The sequence below is a fragment of the Lissotriton helveticus genome, chromosome 4_1, assembly GCF_964261635.1.
Source record: "Lissotriton helveticus chromosome 4_1, aLisHel1.1, whole genome shotgun sequence".
Classification (NCBI taxonomy): domain Eukaryota; kingdom Metazoa; phylum Chordata; class Amphibia; order Caudata; family Salamandridae; genus Lissotriton; species Lissotriton helveticus.
The window spans coordinates 745,889,786-745,907,009 of NC_136063.1; positions in this window are offsets into that span (position 1 = coordinate 745,889,786).

Consider the following 17,224-nt stretch of genomic DNA (forward strand, 5'->3'; position numbering starts at 1 on the left):
AATCGACCGGCGGCTCCTACGATAGTGGAGCTGCTGACACGCAGCAGCAAGGAACAACACACAGAGGTAGCAGGGGCTTCAGAAGAAGCTGTGTCAGTGCCGTGATCACAGAAGGGCGTGAGAACAATACATCCAGATGAGGTGAGCCCAGAAGAGACTCGGGTCATCCCCCAAAGGGGTATGAGCAAACAAACACAGCTAACTACCCAATTAGGCACCATGCCTATGGTGGCTCTCCCGGTTTGTTCCGTTGGGGAGAAGGGGGATGGTGTGCACGTTTATGACATGGATATGGACAAGATGGGTGCCAGTGAGTTGGTGATGGAGGAGGCTGTCGCAGTGAATAGCGACATACTTGTCCTACAAAAAAAGGCTGTATCTGGAGTGGAAGCAGTCAAAGTAGATCAATGCTGTATCTCAGGAGGAGGAGATATTGGGGCGATGTGCTCTTCTGATGTCCTACTAAACGGAAAAGATAAAGATAAAGAAAGAATGGAGTACGAAAAGGATAAAGATCCTAGTGACTGTTTTTTTCCGTTTTAGAAGGGGCTGAGTGGTCTGAAGATTAACGGAGCTCGTCTCCAGGGGACAGTAATCTTGACTCAGATAGCGACCCTGACCCCCTTGCAACTGCTAAAAGGGCTAATATTCAACCAGAAATCCAAGGTCGAGGTGTAAAAGATCTAAGATGGGATTACTCATCTACCAGCCCACTCTCGGGGGGGCTTAACAATAAAAACATCGCAAAGACAGTCGTAAGTCCCAGGCAGCAATGAGAAAGAAGCAGGGGGTGGTAAGGGAGCTCTCCAAGGCCTGCCTAAACGTAGGAGATAGAGTGTCAAATCTTGAGGAGAGGATAGTTGCGACAGAATCTGAAGCAGCCATCGCCTCCACCCAAGTAGAGGCCCAAAGCGCCAAGATCAAGGATATCCAGTGGAAGCTGGAAGATTTTAAAAACAGACAGAGAAGAGATTATCTCAGGGTGTTGGGGATGCCAGAGGGGGTAGAGGGGTCAGATGTAAGGGCATATATAATCGACCTGTTTAAATCCACCTTCCCCGAACTCCCGGAGTGGAACTGGTTGGCTGAAATTCAGAGGGCGCATCGTACCCCTTTTAAAATATGAGTAAGTTCAAGAGGAGGTGACAAGCCTAGGGCGATACTGATATTCCTGGGGAATTTCCTCCTACGGCAGGCAATATCAGAGAAGGCAAGACCGGAAGCAAAGAGGTCAAGTGGGGGGATTACATTCTTTGCCGACCTGACTATTGTCACGTAACGGTGGAACGACGCTGGAGATTGAGACAATTCATGAAACCATTCCAAGAAAAGAATATTCAAGTTTTTTTTATCAATCCAGCTCAACTCAAAGTGATAAATGAAGGACAGACCAGGTATTTTACATCTGAAATAAAAGCACAATAATTTTTAGATTCTTTGGGCAATTAGTTTAGTGTAATGTCTGAATGTATTGTATCAGGTCAAGGGGGTTGGCCCATAGGTAACTTGAGATAACATTTGTAGTATATTTGGGTGGTAGGTTCTGGGATGGCTGCTCAGTTTACCTGTTTTCTTTCTTGGGGGGTTAAGGGTGTCACTTTTCAGTTTGATTAGGTTGACCTGTCCGCTATTGTTGCATGCATCACATGCACAGACCTCGGTCTGAGCGCTTCACCAGGGAGGGAGGTGGAGGGGGGAGGGAGGGAGGGTCGGGGTTTGGGTGGTGGGGAGGGCTGAAGGGGATAAGGGAGTGGGTAAGGGGGGAAGAAAAGGAAAAATTTTGTAATTGAGAATGTCTGGTACTATTCTGTTTATACTTTGTGTGATCTAGGATCTTCTATATGGGCATACTTTTTCTGCTGGTACAAAAAAGAAATGGGAATCTCAAAGTGAAGTATGGTGAAACTTAATGTATGCTCTATTAATATCGGGGGTTTAAATGATTGGAAAAAGAGGCAAAGACTGGCCGATTTTGTAAGATCAACGCATATAAATGTTATATGCTTACAGGAGGTCCATTTGCCATGGAAAAAGAAACAGTTGCTGAGCTTGAGAGGTTTTGATATACTGGCCTGCTCCTCCCAGACCTCCACAGTTAGAGGAGTAGCAATTTTCGGCAAATCCACAATTGGGGGCATAAAGCGCCATAAGGCCGATCCACTAGGGAGATGGGCATTGGCCGAGCTATCTGTCGGAATTACAATTTGCGGGATGTTGTATGGTTCCAATCAAGATGATCCTGAGGTATTTGATCTACTAGAAAATGAATAAACTAGCTAGCCTACTCCTATTGTAGTAAGTGGAGACTTAAATATTTCTGCTGATCTTACTAATAAATCCCCTTATGTAGGCCGGAAACCTAGGGCATTCCAGGCGCTGAGTTCCTTAATTAAGTCACATGGATTAGTAGATGTCTGGAGGAAAAAGAGCCTAATAACCCAGGGTTTATCTACTTCTCTTGCCCATATCAGAAATATCCAATATTGGACTATTTTTTATCTCATTAACAGAGCTGATAAACGTTAGCATTAGAAAATTGCCAAAAATAATCTCTGACCATAGTTCATTAATATTGAATTATGACCTGGATATGTTCAAGAGAAAACAGGCAAGATGGACTTTTGATAGGAAGTTATTAGCGTATAGTAGGTATGTAGAGCATCTAAGGAAATGGACCTTAGAGTTTTTTGATGCAAATTGTTTCAGCGCATCTAGAAACAGCGTTTGGGACGCATGTAAAGCTGCCTTGAGAGGCGAGACAATCAATTATGCTGCTCAGCCTAGGAAAGAGGCATAGCTAGAAAACGAGAGGCTGACAGGGCAACTGGTAGCAGCAGAAGAGCAACATGGGAATGACATCTTGCATGGAAAGGAAGGGAAGGAGAGCCAACAGAGGATTAGCACTTTCAAAGCAGAGCTCCATAAACAGATGGCTAAGAAAGCAGCTAGTGAATACCAGGTCCACAGGTGAAAACTGTATGAAACGGGAGAACAGGCGGCTAAAGCACTGGCACTACGGATTAGGCAAGGAACTACAAAGAATGTAATATCGAACATACAGGAGAATGTCCAGGTTTATGCAGAGCCAATGGATATTCTGAAAGTCTTCAACATTTTTTATCAAGTATTATAGCAGGAAGAGAGGGATACGGGTATGACAAGTGAAGAGTTCGGGGATGAAGGTCCTCAGCTGGATGATTTAGAAAGGGAAGCTTTAGATAAAGATTTGTCAATTAGTGAGGTACTTGAGGCATTGCAAGAATTAGCAACATGTAAGGCTGCAGGGCCAGATAGCATTCCATTGGAAGTCTATAAGAGTATCTCGAGCGAAATAGCCCCAATACTATTAGACCTATTTAGTGGGATAATATGCACAGGCCTAATCCCCGAGACCTGGAAAGAAACAAATATTGTTGTATTCCATAAAAAGGGAAATCAAAAGAAAATCCTTGGTCATATAGGCCAATATCCCTCATAAATGCAGACACCAAGATCTACGCCAAGATTCTTGCTAAAAGGCTGGGGAGGATCATTGGGGGTCTGGTCTCCCCTGGTAGCACGGATTCATCCCAGGTCGAGGGACAACCGACCATATTAGACGCGCTATAGCTCTTTTTGATGTCCATGCTGCCATGGGGGGGCGGATTGCCATGATCCGCCTCGATGCGGAAAAAGCCTTTGACCGCGTGAAGTGGATGTATTTATGGGGGCTACTGGAACGCAAGGATTTTGGCCCCAAAATTCTGAATGCGCTTAAGGCCATGTATCGGGATCCAGAGGCCAGTGTCCAGCTAATGGGAGAAAGCTCAGAGAAAATTTATATTACAAGGGGGCACACCAGGGGTGTACCTGCTCACCCCTACTTTCTGCGTTATATATTGATCCGTTGGTCCGGCTGATCCAGGGTTGTGTGGATATTAAGTCGGTAACTATTAATGGGTTCAAGACTAAACTATTGGCGTATGCCGATGACTTGGCAGTAATTACCCCAGAACCAGACACGGCTATGCGCACACTCGTCGGGATTGCAAGAGAATTTGGCCGTTACTCAGGATATCGCTTGAACGAGAGTAAGACCCAGATAATCTGCACCAACAACATTACCAAATCCGACTCAAGATATGTGGAATCGGCAGTCTATCTGGGAGCTATGGTCAACGCAGCGTCAGACTTAATTATTAAGGATAACTTTACTCCACTGTTAAAATTAATTACGATAGATCTCAAAAGAATTGATGCGTTACACCTGTCCCTAATAGGGAGGTCTAATGTATTGAAATTGACCATGTTTCCAAAATCCCTTATTTGTTCCGTGCTATCCCGCTCATAATAGAGGAGGGCCTTATAAAATCAATAGAAGCAATTTTTATCAATTTTATATGGCAATACGGCATGATTAGGCGATCATTGAAATTCATGTCTCTTCCACAGGAACAAGGAGGGTTAGGAATCCCTAATGTCTGGTTTTATCAGTGGGCATGTTTGTTAACCCAGATGGCAATACTATTTGATCCAGCCACAAATGTGGCCAATACGCCCATGGGTAATCAAAATCTCCTCTCTATATACGAATTGTTATTGGGCAGGGAGTCTGTGGGATTGGTATTAAGGAAAACAGACCAACGGTACTTCAAGAAAATGCGTTACAAGGTTATATGCAGTGCATGGGGGTCTGGAAACTTGTACAAAAGTCATGGGCAATCCCGAAAATCAACTGCCATATGCCACTGTGGAAATCTAATATCTTTCCACAGCTTAGTAATGATGGAATATGGAAATGCTGGGAGCAACAGGGAATTAGAACAGTAGGAGATGTTATGGAAGGGAATGCTGTGCTGAGTTTTGAGATTATCCAACAGAGATATGGCATCTCTATTAACCATGGGTTTAAATTTGTTCAGGTCTCCCAAACGTTAAAGGCTAAGAGGCCCCGGATCTCCCCTGGAATGGAAGCAATCTGCTGGACTATTTGTTAAATGGTGGTAGGAGGATCAAAATGATATATAGGGTATTAATGACTGGGATCCAAGACGATATGGAAAAATGCGAGGTCTTTTGGGCCCCGAAACTGGGTGATCCAGATGTGGATGTGGATAAAGCTCTGCAACTAGATAAGAAAGTATTTTGCTCCTCGAATTTAAGCGCACAACACTTCAAGACACTGTTTAATCTATACTATACGCCTGATAAATTATATGAGTGGGGTGAAAGGGAAGACAACAGATGACCTAGATGTCTAGCAGGGCCGGCTAACTTACTATATATGTTTCACCAATGTGAGAAATTAAACGTAATTAGAGTGGAAATCGAGACATTCTGGGAGGAGCTGCTAGGTTTGAAGATTAATCTATCTCCTACCTTAATGATAATAGGAAGCGATAGTAAGCGATAGTAAGTTAGGGCTGAAGAATGAGACCGAAGCCTTTGTGTTTATTTCTGTTGCGGTCCTGCACATCCTTATATCAGCAGGATGGAAGGATAAAGCAGCACCATCCTTCCAGATGTGGCTGACCAGACTTCTAGGGATACACAATATCGAATCCTTCCTATATGAGTATAAGGGCAGGAAAGCGCGAGAGATGGGTGAATGATCTTTGTGTTTATTCTAGTACCATTTCTCAACACTCTTGATGAGCCAACTCAGTCTCACTTTTTTGCAATGCATAGATGCATACTACACATCATCACTGTGAATTCAATTAAATAACCTGGAACTGTGCAAGCTACATACACAAAGTTATGCTACTCAGTGATTCAATATAGTGACAAAAGAAACAGTCTGCAATGGCTTTTTAATTAATCAGCCAAATCGAGCACCTGATCAATGCAACTAGGTAGCAGCACCTGCCGAGCAGAAACTAGAAACTGGATCACACAATATTATACCATCATAAACTTTACTAAACATAACTTACCTTTGAGAGTGAGCAGCATGCTATTCAGATTTTCTTTTGCATTGTAGAGCACAATTACAACAAATAATTAACACTCATGAGCGGAGTCTCAACTGCTGGGTGGTGTGGGGAACCTTGCTGGTGTACCATGCACACAAGCACACTGTCCCCCAGCGCCACGACACTCCCACTGGGTCCTGCCTCCTGCGCACCTGGGTGGCCCTGAACAAAAAAACTAGTGCTGACACATCCTCCTCTACAAAGATCACACAGGGCTGCACACCTGGGTTGCCGCACCACCCACAAGGAAGCCACCCCTCTGCCATGGTGCCGAGTGGGGGAATAATAAACTAAGAAGGGAAAGGAAGGGAAATTAAAAAAGGAAGAAGTAAGGAACGATGGCGAAATAAACTAAGTCAAAAAAGTCACAAAAACATGAAACAATTTACACAAAAACATAAAATACACAAACACAAAGACTCACACTATTGTAAAAAGTCTAAATTAAGGGTAGGAAAGTAATAAAGGAGATGGATCACAAAGATTACCAAGAGATTATAAATTAGGCCCAGCACTAGCACAGAAAGCAGAAAAACAAGATGGCCACGCCCAGGTGATGCAGTTCACATGTGATTTAGAACACAAGCCCACTTCAGGACCATGTAGTGCCATTCCTGTTTTTTTCCAAGTCTTTTTATTTATTGCAAGAGGAGACATAGATACAATAATGGAATCACATTAGTTGTACATATATACATAATTATCTATACATATAGTTATCGTTATAGAGAGAGAGAAAAGAAACAGGAGATGGCAATGCGGGTATTCACGAGGGTCTAAAACATAACGAAAAGAACTAGGGTGCCGGTCTCTCAGGATGGTTATCCGTTTAACTGATAAATGTTCCCCATATTTTTTCCCTTCCTTTTAATGCTTTAGGGCCTCTTAGTTTAGCCAATGAGAGCTCCTTAGTATATATTTCATGGATAAGATACCACCATTCCATGATGCTTGGGGGTTCTTTCGATATCCACGTCCGCGCAATGGCCAGTCTGGCACAAGCAAAAATAATTGATACCAAGTCTTTGAAGTTGTTATTAGTGTCTTGTATGTCTAGCAGAACTAAATGAGCAGAGAGAGCAGGTGTTGTTATGTGTTTTTTGTTTAGGACATCAGTTATTCCCAACCAAAATGTTGTGAGTTTCGGGCACTGATAAAGCATGTGCTCTATGCCGGCTGCTTCCATATTGCATTTTAAGCATTTAGTACGTTCATTGGAGATGTTGCCAGAGGTCCAACTAGAAATTCTTTGAGGTGTATAATATATTTGAGTGATTGTCCTATAGAATTGTAGCCTTAAATTTGAGGACTGAACCACCCGATTTATTTGTTTAAGTGAGCCCGCAATCTCACTAGATTGGCCACGTAGTGCCATTCCTGCGTGATTATGGAGTGCATGGACGCATTCCACGTTCCCAACGCAATACGAATGGGGGCGCACGCAAACTAACACGCCAGAGGTTTTCTTGCGACTCTGTGGAATTCAGCGTAGTGGGACTCCGCGAACTCCGCCCACCCCTACTTACATTTTTACCATATAAGAGGATTTAAATTACAATTAATTGAGTCAAACATGACATGCCTACCTGCTCCCAATCAAACAATAGCATTTATTAAATATAATAAGATAACCCAACTTAAGACAACCCATTACTTATTGGGAGAGTCTGGCCTCATAGTAGTGAAAAATAAATGTAGGAGTTTTTCACTACCAGGCGAGGTACAACTTAAAACACACATGTCCTGCTTTTAAAAATACAATGCACCCTGTCCTATAGGCCTTTAGGGGTGACAAATGTATTAACAAGGAAGGTTAAAGACTGACAAAAAGATGTATTTTACCAGGTTGAAATGGCAATTAAAAAATGCACCATAGACAGTAGTGGCAAGCCCGCAACAAGTTGTTACTGGATGTAAAGAGTATTCCTGACATCAGAAATGGGCAGTATGTTCAAAATCTTTTAAGTGCTTTGCAATTATGGGAGAAGGTGAATGTGAAACACCCTCAGGATGGTGTTTCAAGAGCCAGTGCACTAGCCGATTATGCTGCTAAAAATGCCACCATGTCTAAGACTGCTTATTTTGCCCTGTAAGTTTTAAAACCGGATCTAGTTCCTGCACTAAGACTAAAGGATGTGTTTCAATTGTAGAAGCAAGTTTATGCAAATAAAAAGTAATCCTGAATCAAGCAGAAATGTAAAAGGGACTTTGAGGAGATGTGGAGAAACAGCTCAGGGTGTGAGGTCTCATTGACATTTCTGCTCCCCAACCATTCCAGTTTGTAACATTGAGCAGCCCACATTGATAGGGATGTGTAAGCATGTGAGCTTTCTGGATGGCAGAGTATTCGCCCTGTCCAAGCAGGAGCCAGGATCATAGTCAGGTAGGTCAGATACACAACCTAAATTAACCTGTGCTCACCTCGTGGTAGCTTGACACAGAGCAGTTAGGCTTAACATAAGAGGTAGTGTGTAAAGTATTTGTGCAACCCTTAAATTACAGTAACACAGTGAAAACCACCACAAAAGACTCCATACCAGTTTAGAAAAACAGAGTATGTATCTGAGTAAAACAAGGTCAACAAAACAAAAATCATATCAGTAGAAGTTGAGCTATGAATTTCAAAAGATTAAATCCTAAAACAGAGCTTAGATGTCAATAGCGCTAAAAGGTTACTTGAGGGTGTGCTAGAACTTGGTACATCCAAAGTTCAGGCCGACAACAATGGAGGGCAGGCCTGCTATATGACCCACACAAGGCATGCTTAAAAAGTTCCTTTGTATGGAGTAAGCGCCGATGTCAAAGAGTTGATGCATCAGTACCCATTCATACAGTCGGGTCGATGCATAAGAGTCAAGCCTCACAGTCAGTGTCAAAGAATCAGTGCTACTTCGAAGATGAGCCTCGCAATGCATCTTCGTATTGATGCTGTATTATCATTGAACATCGCTGTAGGGACCCGCATCATCGTCAAAACGCCTCTGAGTAGGAGGGCACTGCATCAGATACAAATGGTACAAAGGGTCACTGCATTGTATTTTGTAGACAGCAGCTGCAGAACTCAAGTCTGAGGCCCAGGACTGAAGGGGGCACCTCAGGAAAGGCTAGGACTCACTGCTGACAGAGTGCAGCAGCACCATCAGAGTTGCAAGAAATCTTTTGTAACCCTGAGACTTCAGAGAACAGGAGGCAAGCCAACACCCCCTTGGGGAAACTTGGATTTAAGGATGCAGAGAGCAGGTCTAGCACCTCTCAGTCCCAGGCAAGAAGCAGCAAGCTAACACAACAGATCAATTAGAAACGTGGCAGTTCCTCCTACGGCAAAGAAATCATGTGGCCACACAGCAAAGCAGTTAGCAAAGTGGCAGTCCCTCCTTCAGCACAGCAGCTCTTCTTCAAGGCAGGATGTCCTTGGTTCCAGCAAAGTTCTAATCTGGTGATATCAGGGGTCAGGTACTTATACCCAAATGTGGCTTTGAAGTGGGGTAGACATCAAGGAAGCCTTTAAATATCATAAGGTCCCTGCCTTTCCGGCCCTGGCTTCAGACTCACTACATAGGTTATGCAGCTCTTTGTGTGGGGTCAGGCACAGTCCTATTCAGATGCAAGTGTCAGCTGCTACCTCCCAATCTACCTCAGGAATGCCCAACAGCCTGGTGATGGACCATCAGGATGCAAATGTCACACCGGTTCTCCTTTTTAGTGGCTGTATGGAGGGAATAAATAAAGCCCAGCTGTCACCCAACAGAGGCTTGTATTCAGATGTAGGCAGAGGCACAGAATAGTTAAAGAAAATGCCAATTTTCTAACACTGCCATCTTCAGACTTACAATGTAAAATACGACTTTACCATATGTTGTGATTTTAAATTTTGAGTCCATAGACACCAAACTCCAAATCTATATCTTTTCTCAATTTGGAAATTGCACTTTAAAGATGTTTTAAGGCAATCTCAATGTTAACCTATGGGAGGGATATACTTTGCAATAGTGAAACACACATTTAGCAGTTTTGCACTACCAGGACATGTAGAACTAATGTCCTACTGTGGCATAGTAGTCACTCAGGGTCAGCTGACAGCATCTCGCCGGTAACCTAGAATGTATCTAGGTCACAGGTGGAATGCAAGCTAGAGGTCGTGTGCGGACGATTGGTTGGCAGGCAGTTGGTGGTTTCACTGAGCTTGGATTAGGTGTTAATAAAGAGTTCTGCTTACCTGCGTCGGTGTGGGTTACTTTGTGTAACAGACACCACACCTACCTTTTTTAATACATTGCACACTGCCCATAGGGCTGCCTAGGGTCTACCTTAGGGTTGATTTATATGTAATAAAAGGAAAGGTTGGGCCTCGCAAATAGGTAAACTAGCCGGGTGAAATGGCAGTTTAAACTGCACATTCAGGCTCTCCATTGGCAGTACTTATTCAGAATGGGGAGCACACTCAGTATTGCAGGCCCACTAGTAGCCCTGCCCATGCAATTCCTTGGTGGGCAGTCTTTCCAGAGTACAGTTGTTCATCCTCTTGCTCTCAGTAGGAGCGTGTTGGGCCTTTCCCTAGATTTATTAACATCATATATGTAGTAATAGGCAGGATGTATTTTGACTAGAAAGTTGCATTACACTACAGTTTCATTGTGGATCACATCTTGAGATAGGCTGGTTTTGTGTATTGTTGAGGTAAGATCTTTGCCTTCTGGCAATACAGCAACATACAAAGAATGTATACTACAAGTCACGCAAAACTGTGCCGCCCGATTACTGTTCAACATCCCCCGCTGGCAGTCAGCCAAGAAAGCCCTAAAAGATCTTCATTGGCTTCCAGTGGCTGCGAGAGCACAGTTTAAGGCCATGTGCATCGTGCACAAATCCTTCCACCGAACAGGTCTTGCCATCCTGTTCCCCTTAGTTGTGCCCTACGCCCCCTCCAGAGCCCTTCGTTCTGGGTCACTGCACCTAGCGACCACAACTAAAATCAACAAAGCCCGGTGGGGCGGCCGCTCCTTCTCTCACACGGCTGTGAGGCTTTGGAACTCTCTTCCCTTGGCTCTTAGAGAGAACGCCAACTGGATGGCATTCAGGAAGGCGTTGAAAACTCATCTGTATGCAAAAGCGTGTTAATCCTCCCGGTAGCTCGCCACAGTAATCAGTCTAGAGCGCTGCGAGGCCTCCGGGTAGTTTGAGCGCTATATAAATATAATTTTTCACTTCATTTCATTTCATGGCAGTCATATGTTTGGGCCCCCAGTGAGATGTGTTGGTCCAATATACAGTTGGTAGAATAGTTTTATTGCCCTACTTTACGGTGAGCGGTATGACCACTTCCTAATATGGCCGCCTAATTTGTGGGCTAGATAGAAGGTCACACCTGAGAGGTATGTGCATCTACCATCCACATTCCCATTAAGATCTTTAGAATAGTTTTTCCCTTCGACCATACAGCACATTGTACGGCTCATTCCAACATGGACACTCATTGTCTAGGAAGTTGACATCTGAGGGGTGGGTCCATTTCTTTATATTTAAGGACCGTGAGAGGTAACTGTGGCCTCTTTCTATTACCTTGAATAGATTCAGCTTCTGACTGTTGAGGAGTGTAGCCATAACTGGAGGAAAGGGGAGCTTTAGATGCCCTAGGATCCTAGAGACCACTTTGCTTGCTAGAATATGAATGGTCAACTTGGTTCCCTTGTAGCACCTCCTTATGAATATTTTCGGTGGCGTTTGATGTTCTCGTCTTGGTTTAGCATTGCCGATTTCTGTTTGTCTGACGTATTTGGCTGCATGCCGATACCAAACCATGAGTTCTTCCGGAACCATACATAGATCAATATTAGAAAAGAACTCTATAGAGAGGAGAGGGGAGAGTCAAATACATTTGCTTGCCAGGTTGAGAGTGTTTTAACTCTACATTTGTGAGCAATAGTTTGCTCAGACACATCTTTCTCTGGGCGATCATGAACGCATATTGCATGCTGGAGTGTGTTGGTGATTTTATAGACATCGTAGAGAAGATCTTTTAGTTATGTACTCTGTATTCCTCTCTTTCTATTGTCAATTTAATAGTGGGTTCCTCCCTCTTCTTAGGTTCTCGTTAAAGACTGCAAAAGTCTTTGTAACCAGGAACGCGGTGGAGCAAAAAAACAGACAACATTACTTTCCAACCACCAGCTAATATTACTGGATAGAGCCATTATTTTCAATATTCCTTGTGGAGATTTCATCCCATATATATAACATCGTGTTTCTGTTTAATAGAGTTTGACTGGCAGCTGTTTCTATCAAGCTTCAGAGATAACATTGAGATAGGGGTCCTTATAATTACAGAAGGGACTCGTGAATGTCTGTGACAGCTTGATGATAAGCGTGGGTATTTTAAGGTGCAAATGCATAAGGTTCAACAGACTTTAATGATATTGGTAAGTGATCTGGTTGTTTGGGTCAATTGTCTGTATCTAAGTAGGTGATGGTGGTTCTTCATGCACAGATATATTTCTTTCAGATGTTATACGCATTTTGGATATATTTTTTCACTGGTGCTGGATTATTCAAAACAGTTTGTAAGCAGACCATTTGTTTGATCAACTATGTGATTCACAGCTATTAGCTATTAATTTGTTAATAAACCCTTCCAGACTTTGATTGGCGTATGTGAAGATTTTCTTCAACACAGGGATTGTTTCCCGTTGTTTAAAAAAATCACAGTATAAAAGAACAGCATTCTTGAAACAGTAAAAGTCAATCAATCAGGGGTTTATAAAGCGCGCTACTCACCCAAGAGGGTCTCAAGGCACTGGGGGTGGGAGGGGGGGTGGTGCAGCTCCGGATCAGTCGAAGAGCCAGGTCTTGAAGTTCTTCCTGAAGGTGAGAGAGAGGGGGAGTGTCTGATGTTGACTGGGAGTTCGTTCCAGGTCTTTGCTGCGAGGTAGGAAAATTCTCTTCAGCCTGCTCTAGTTCTGCGGATGTGTGGGTTGTTTGCCAGGGCAAAGTGGCAAGAAGACCTAATAAAACTTATTCACTTCATACATTAGCAGCACATCGATGATTTCTAAAAGCCCTGGTCAGCGAGTCTATCATACTAAAACACAGTATACCCAATTGAGCCATTATACGATAAAGTACAAAATGCTGTGTAATACAACAAGGTTATACTATGCTTCTGGCCAGGGACTGGGAAGGCCTGGGTGCTAGGTTGGAAGCTAATGAAGAGCCAAGACCTACAGTGGACCATACACATAAAAAAGTTAATTAGTGCATCTTCGGCAGCCTTAACAAGTTCGATGTTATCCTCAGAGATAGCTGTACTGGAATTGGAAGATCCAGTGAATAAGTGCAAGTGGCGGGCATACATGTGGGCGACAAGTTTATCAGTCATCCGGGACCACTGAACTTTCTTTGGACAGCAAGTGTCATATATAGTTGAGGTACTGGCTTTTTCAGAACCGGTACCGAACCGGTAACCCAGTGGTGTCAGGGAACACACCCAAAGACCTCGAGTACTTTCCTGATTTAGACCACAGAAACTCAGAGTCTTCTAGGTGAAGTCAAGGATCGATTTTATTGGCTGCAACCAAGTAACAGGTCCTAGAAGTACAACAACACGGGATGTATATTCTCAGGAGACTGATCAATCTTACAAAGCCAGGCTTCTCTTTTTATACAAAATATTAAGCTTCAGGCAAACATTCTTGGATTTACAGTATACCATTCACATATTTTCATTACAAAGGAAAAGCAGAGTCATGATGACAAGCCCATATTTCAGTTTGTCCAGCCCACAATAAATTACTCGGCAAGGCCCAGCATTTCCATCAGATACCGGTGGACCCCCAATAAAAACGGGCACCTCCCCATCATAAAGCAAGTGAGAGAGAAAAGAGCAGGGACAGGTGTGAGCAAGATTCGGCAGGGTGTGTGTGCGATGAAAAGGGTTTATGACATGTTGTGCCTTGATGCTATCTCGTTCGGCCACTGGGAGAGGAACTGACCAAACAGGTTCGGCCTGAGGCAAAGGTTTCAGCTTGCCCAGGTCAGAGAAAAGTCAATCAAGGTGTACGTGTCCTTTGATATCGAATTTAGCTGTATTATAGCCTATATGAGGGCAACCCACAAAATGGCTGCCTTACACAAAATGGAAGCCAAGGGTTCAAGACGAAAATGACGATTTCGAGGTGAAATCGTCACTCGAATATGACGAAAATGCTTGTACATAGTGTACTAGCCATTTTCGGTCTTTTGATATAAAAATCATCATGCTACGACAAAGTTTTATTCACGAGTTCAGAATTTTCAGAACTACAAACCCTCCTTTTGCCCTTACATAGGCAATTAACCTATCCTCGTGCTAATCTGAGTCCAGGTCTATATTCCTAAAGTCATTGAGATGTTGCTGTAACATCATTCTATTAGTTAGCTCGTCTCTTGATACAGGTTTCCTTACACATGATGTAGCACAGAGGCCACATATTGCAGGAGCACACTGCACGCAAAGACAGAACAGGAAAAGAATGGCTAAGACCATCCCAATGACCATCAGAAATTTCCATCCCCAGGCGGATATCAGTTCCCAGAACCATGCCATTAACCACCAATCTCCTTTATCCACATGAATAGATTCGGAAATCTTATGCAGTTTGGAGATGGCCTGGTACACTGTTGGAGCGTTATCTGGAATGAAAACACAGCAACTTGATTGGATCAATTTACATACCCCACCTCGGTCTGCAAGTATGACATCTAATGCGACCCTGTTCTGAAGGGTCATAAAACGGTCCGACTGGAGCTCAGCAGTCAAGTTACTAAGGGCACCAGCAGTTTCAATTACGGTGGACTCAACCACCCTTGTCAATTGCCTTATGTTCCTGCTGTTAGCCATCGGTCTCCAGAACGGCAGAAAACCCTTTACGAAGTCCCCAAATTCTTGTCCTGCAGTGTCTTCTCTACTCAAGACACCTCTAACTATTCTTGTCTTGTGGTAATCTGCCGCTGCTGTGTAGGTGGGAGGCAACAGGAACGAAACAAAACATGAGCACGAAAAGTCAGGGGGCAACCATGTATAGGCTCTATCATGGCAGATGAAATAGGTACCCTTAGCTGCTAAAAACGCAGGGGAAGTCTGAGACCCAAAAACATACGTTTCAGTACAGACACTCTTCCCTAACTGAGCTCTGGGATTCTTGCCAGTACCTTGCAGACACAGGTGACCCTGATTGGGTACAATCCAAATCGGGGAAGATCTCTTAGCTTGCTGTTTCTCACTCAGAGTAGCTCCATATCCTGTCACGTTCCATCCTATATAGGCAAGTGTCTCATCTTCGGGGGTAGTTTCATAAGAAATCTCTTTCTTAATCATGTCGACTATACCCTTAACTAGAGCACTATTCTTAGGATTGTCTATTGCAGAACGTAGGGGGTGGACTTCACGTGCATATATGAACATTGTTCTGTATGCCCACACAGAACCATTGTGACTGAATGGCAGGACCAGATAAGGGATTCCTTTATCCGTTGTGTGAGGCATAAGACCACACACCCAACAGTTAGTCGTGTTCATTACAAGTTGGTGTTGGTGCAAAAGCTGTACAAAGGAGTTATTAATAAACTCTAATCCCCTAGCTGATTCGTGTTCAGGAAGGGGTTGAAAAGAATGTGAGGAAACAGTGGAAGGAGGAGGTATAGGCGATGTAGTGGGTGCAAATGTTACTTGAAAAGAGAATAAAACATAACTTATTAAAAATATCATCACACTGAATAACATGAAAATGCACAATATCAAAAAGCTTTTCTTTGTCATTATTTTACAAATCCTGGCTTTAAAGTTCATGGTTTTGGCAGGTCTCTCAATCTCGAAAAACTCCATCCTCTCTAAAGTGCTGCCCGCGATGGGAGGTTGCTTCTGCGAAGGAATGCTTCTGTCAGTCTAGGGCAACTCCCTTGGACCAACCAGAACTGTCGACCTAACGTCGTCAGCTGCACCCCAAAGACTTTGGGCAATCGCGGCCCTAGCAGCGGAACCCAGATGGCGGTTCAAAAAACAAAAATAAGCAAGTTTCTCAGATGGAGAGCTGCGCTTTCAAAAATAGCAGGGGAAAAAAATGTATTTGTCCATAGGTCTCGGCCTCAAATTGTAGCGCTTTTTCCCAGGTACTGTTTGGTCTTTGAAAAGGAGTTCACGTTCTGTAGTGTCCAATCGAACTGATGGTGATACAGCTGGTTGCAAAATGTTATCACTCTCTTGTTCAGTAAGTGTTCCTTTTACTCGTGCATCACTGAAAGGCAGAAAACATGGCACAGTTTCAGTCTCTGAGTCGGTGACACCCTTCTGGACCCACTGGTCGTGCGCCAGGGGTAAAGGTACCCTCTTGCAGTGGACTCCGTGGATCCAGTGCTTCTTCCCTTCCACTCGAACAGCTGATCTCGTGGAAAGAAGGACAAGATGCGGTCCGGTCCACCTGGGCTGGTCGTTCTTGGTTCGCTGAAAATTTTTCACGAGAACCCAGGATCCAGGGTCGATGGCGTGACCTGGAGTTTCAGAGACCGGAGGCAGGGTGTCAATTCGTACAAATAATCAAGCAAAACAGGGTGTTCTATTTAACTGAACTTAGTGGTCCTTGGCACTCCCCATATGTTGGCCGGGCGGCCGAATACGATCTCATAGGGACTAAGTCCCACTTGCGAATGCACAGTCATTCTGGTGGATAGAAGTGCCAGGGGTAGAGCATCAGGCCATTTAAGACCAGTGCTTGCTTGGATTTTGGCCAGTTTAAGTTTTAAAGTGCCGTTGTAGCATTCTACTAATCCAGCTGATTGGGGGTGATTTGCTGCGTGGAACTTTTGCTGAATGCCTAGCCCTTCACATACTCTCTTCATCACTCGACCCACAAATTCACTCCCATTGTCACTCCAGACCATTCTAGGCATTCCGAATCTAGGGAAGAACTCTTCCACAAGGGCTTTAGCTGTGGATAAGGCAGTGTTGTCTTTTAGGGGATAGGCTTCCACCCATCTTGAAAAGGCACAAACAACAATGAGTACGTATTTTAAATTGTTGCACCTTTCGATGTGGATGAAATCTAGCTGCAAAACCTCGAACGGATACGTAGGAGGTGCAAAATGACCAGCTGGAGTTGGGGTTCCCCTACCAGGATTGTGTTTCAGACACACCATGCAATTCTTGACGACATTCTCTGCACACTTGGGAATCCCTGAATTTTGCCATACTGGAGCCAACAACTTGCAAATACCTTTCACGCTGATATGAGCCATTCCATGAG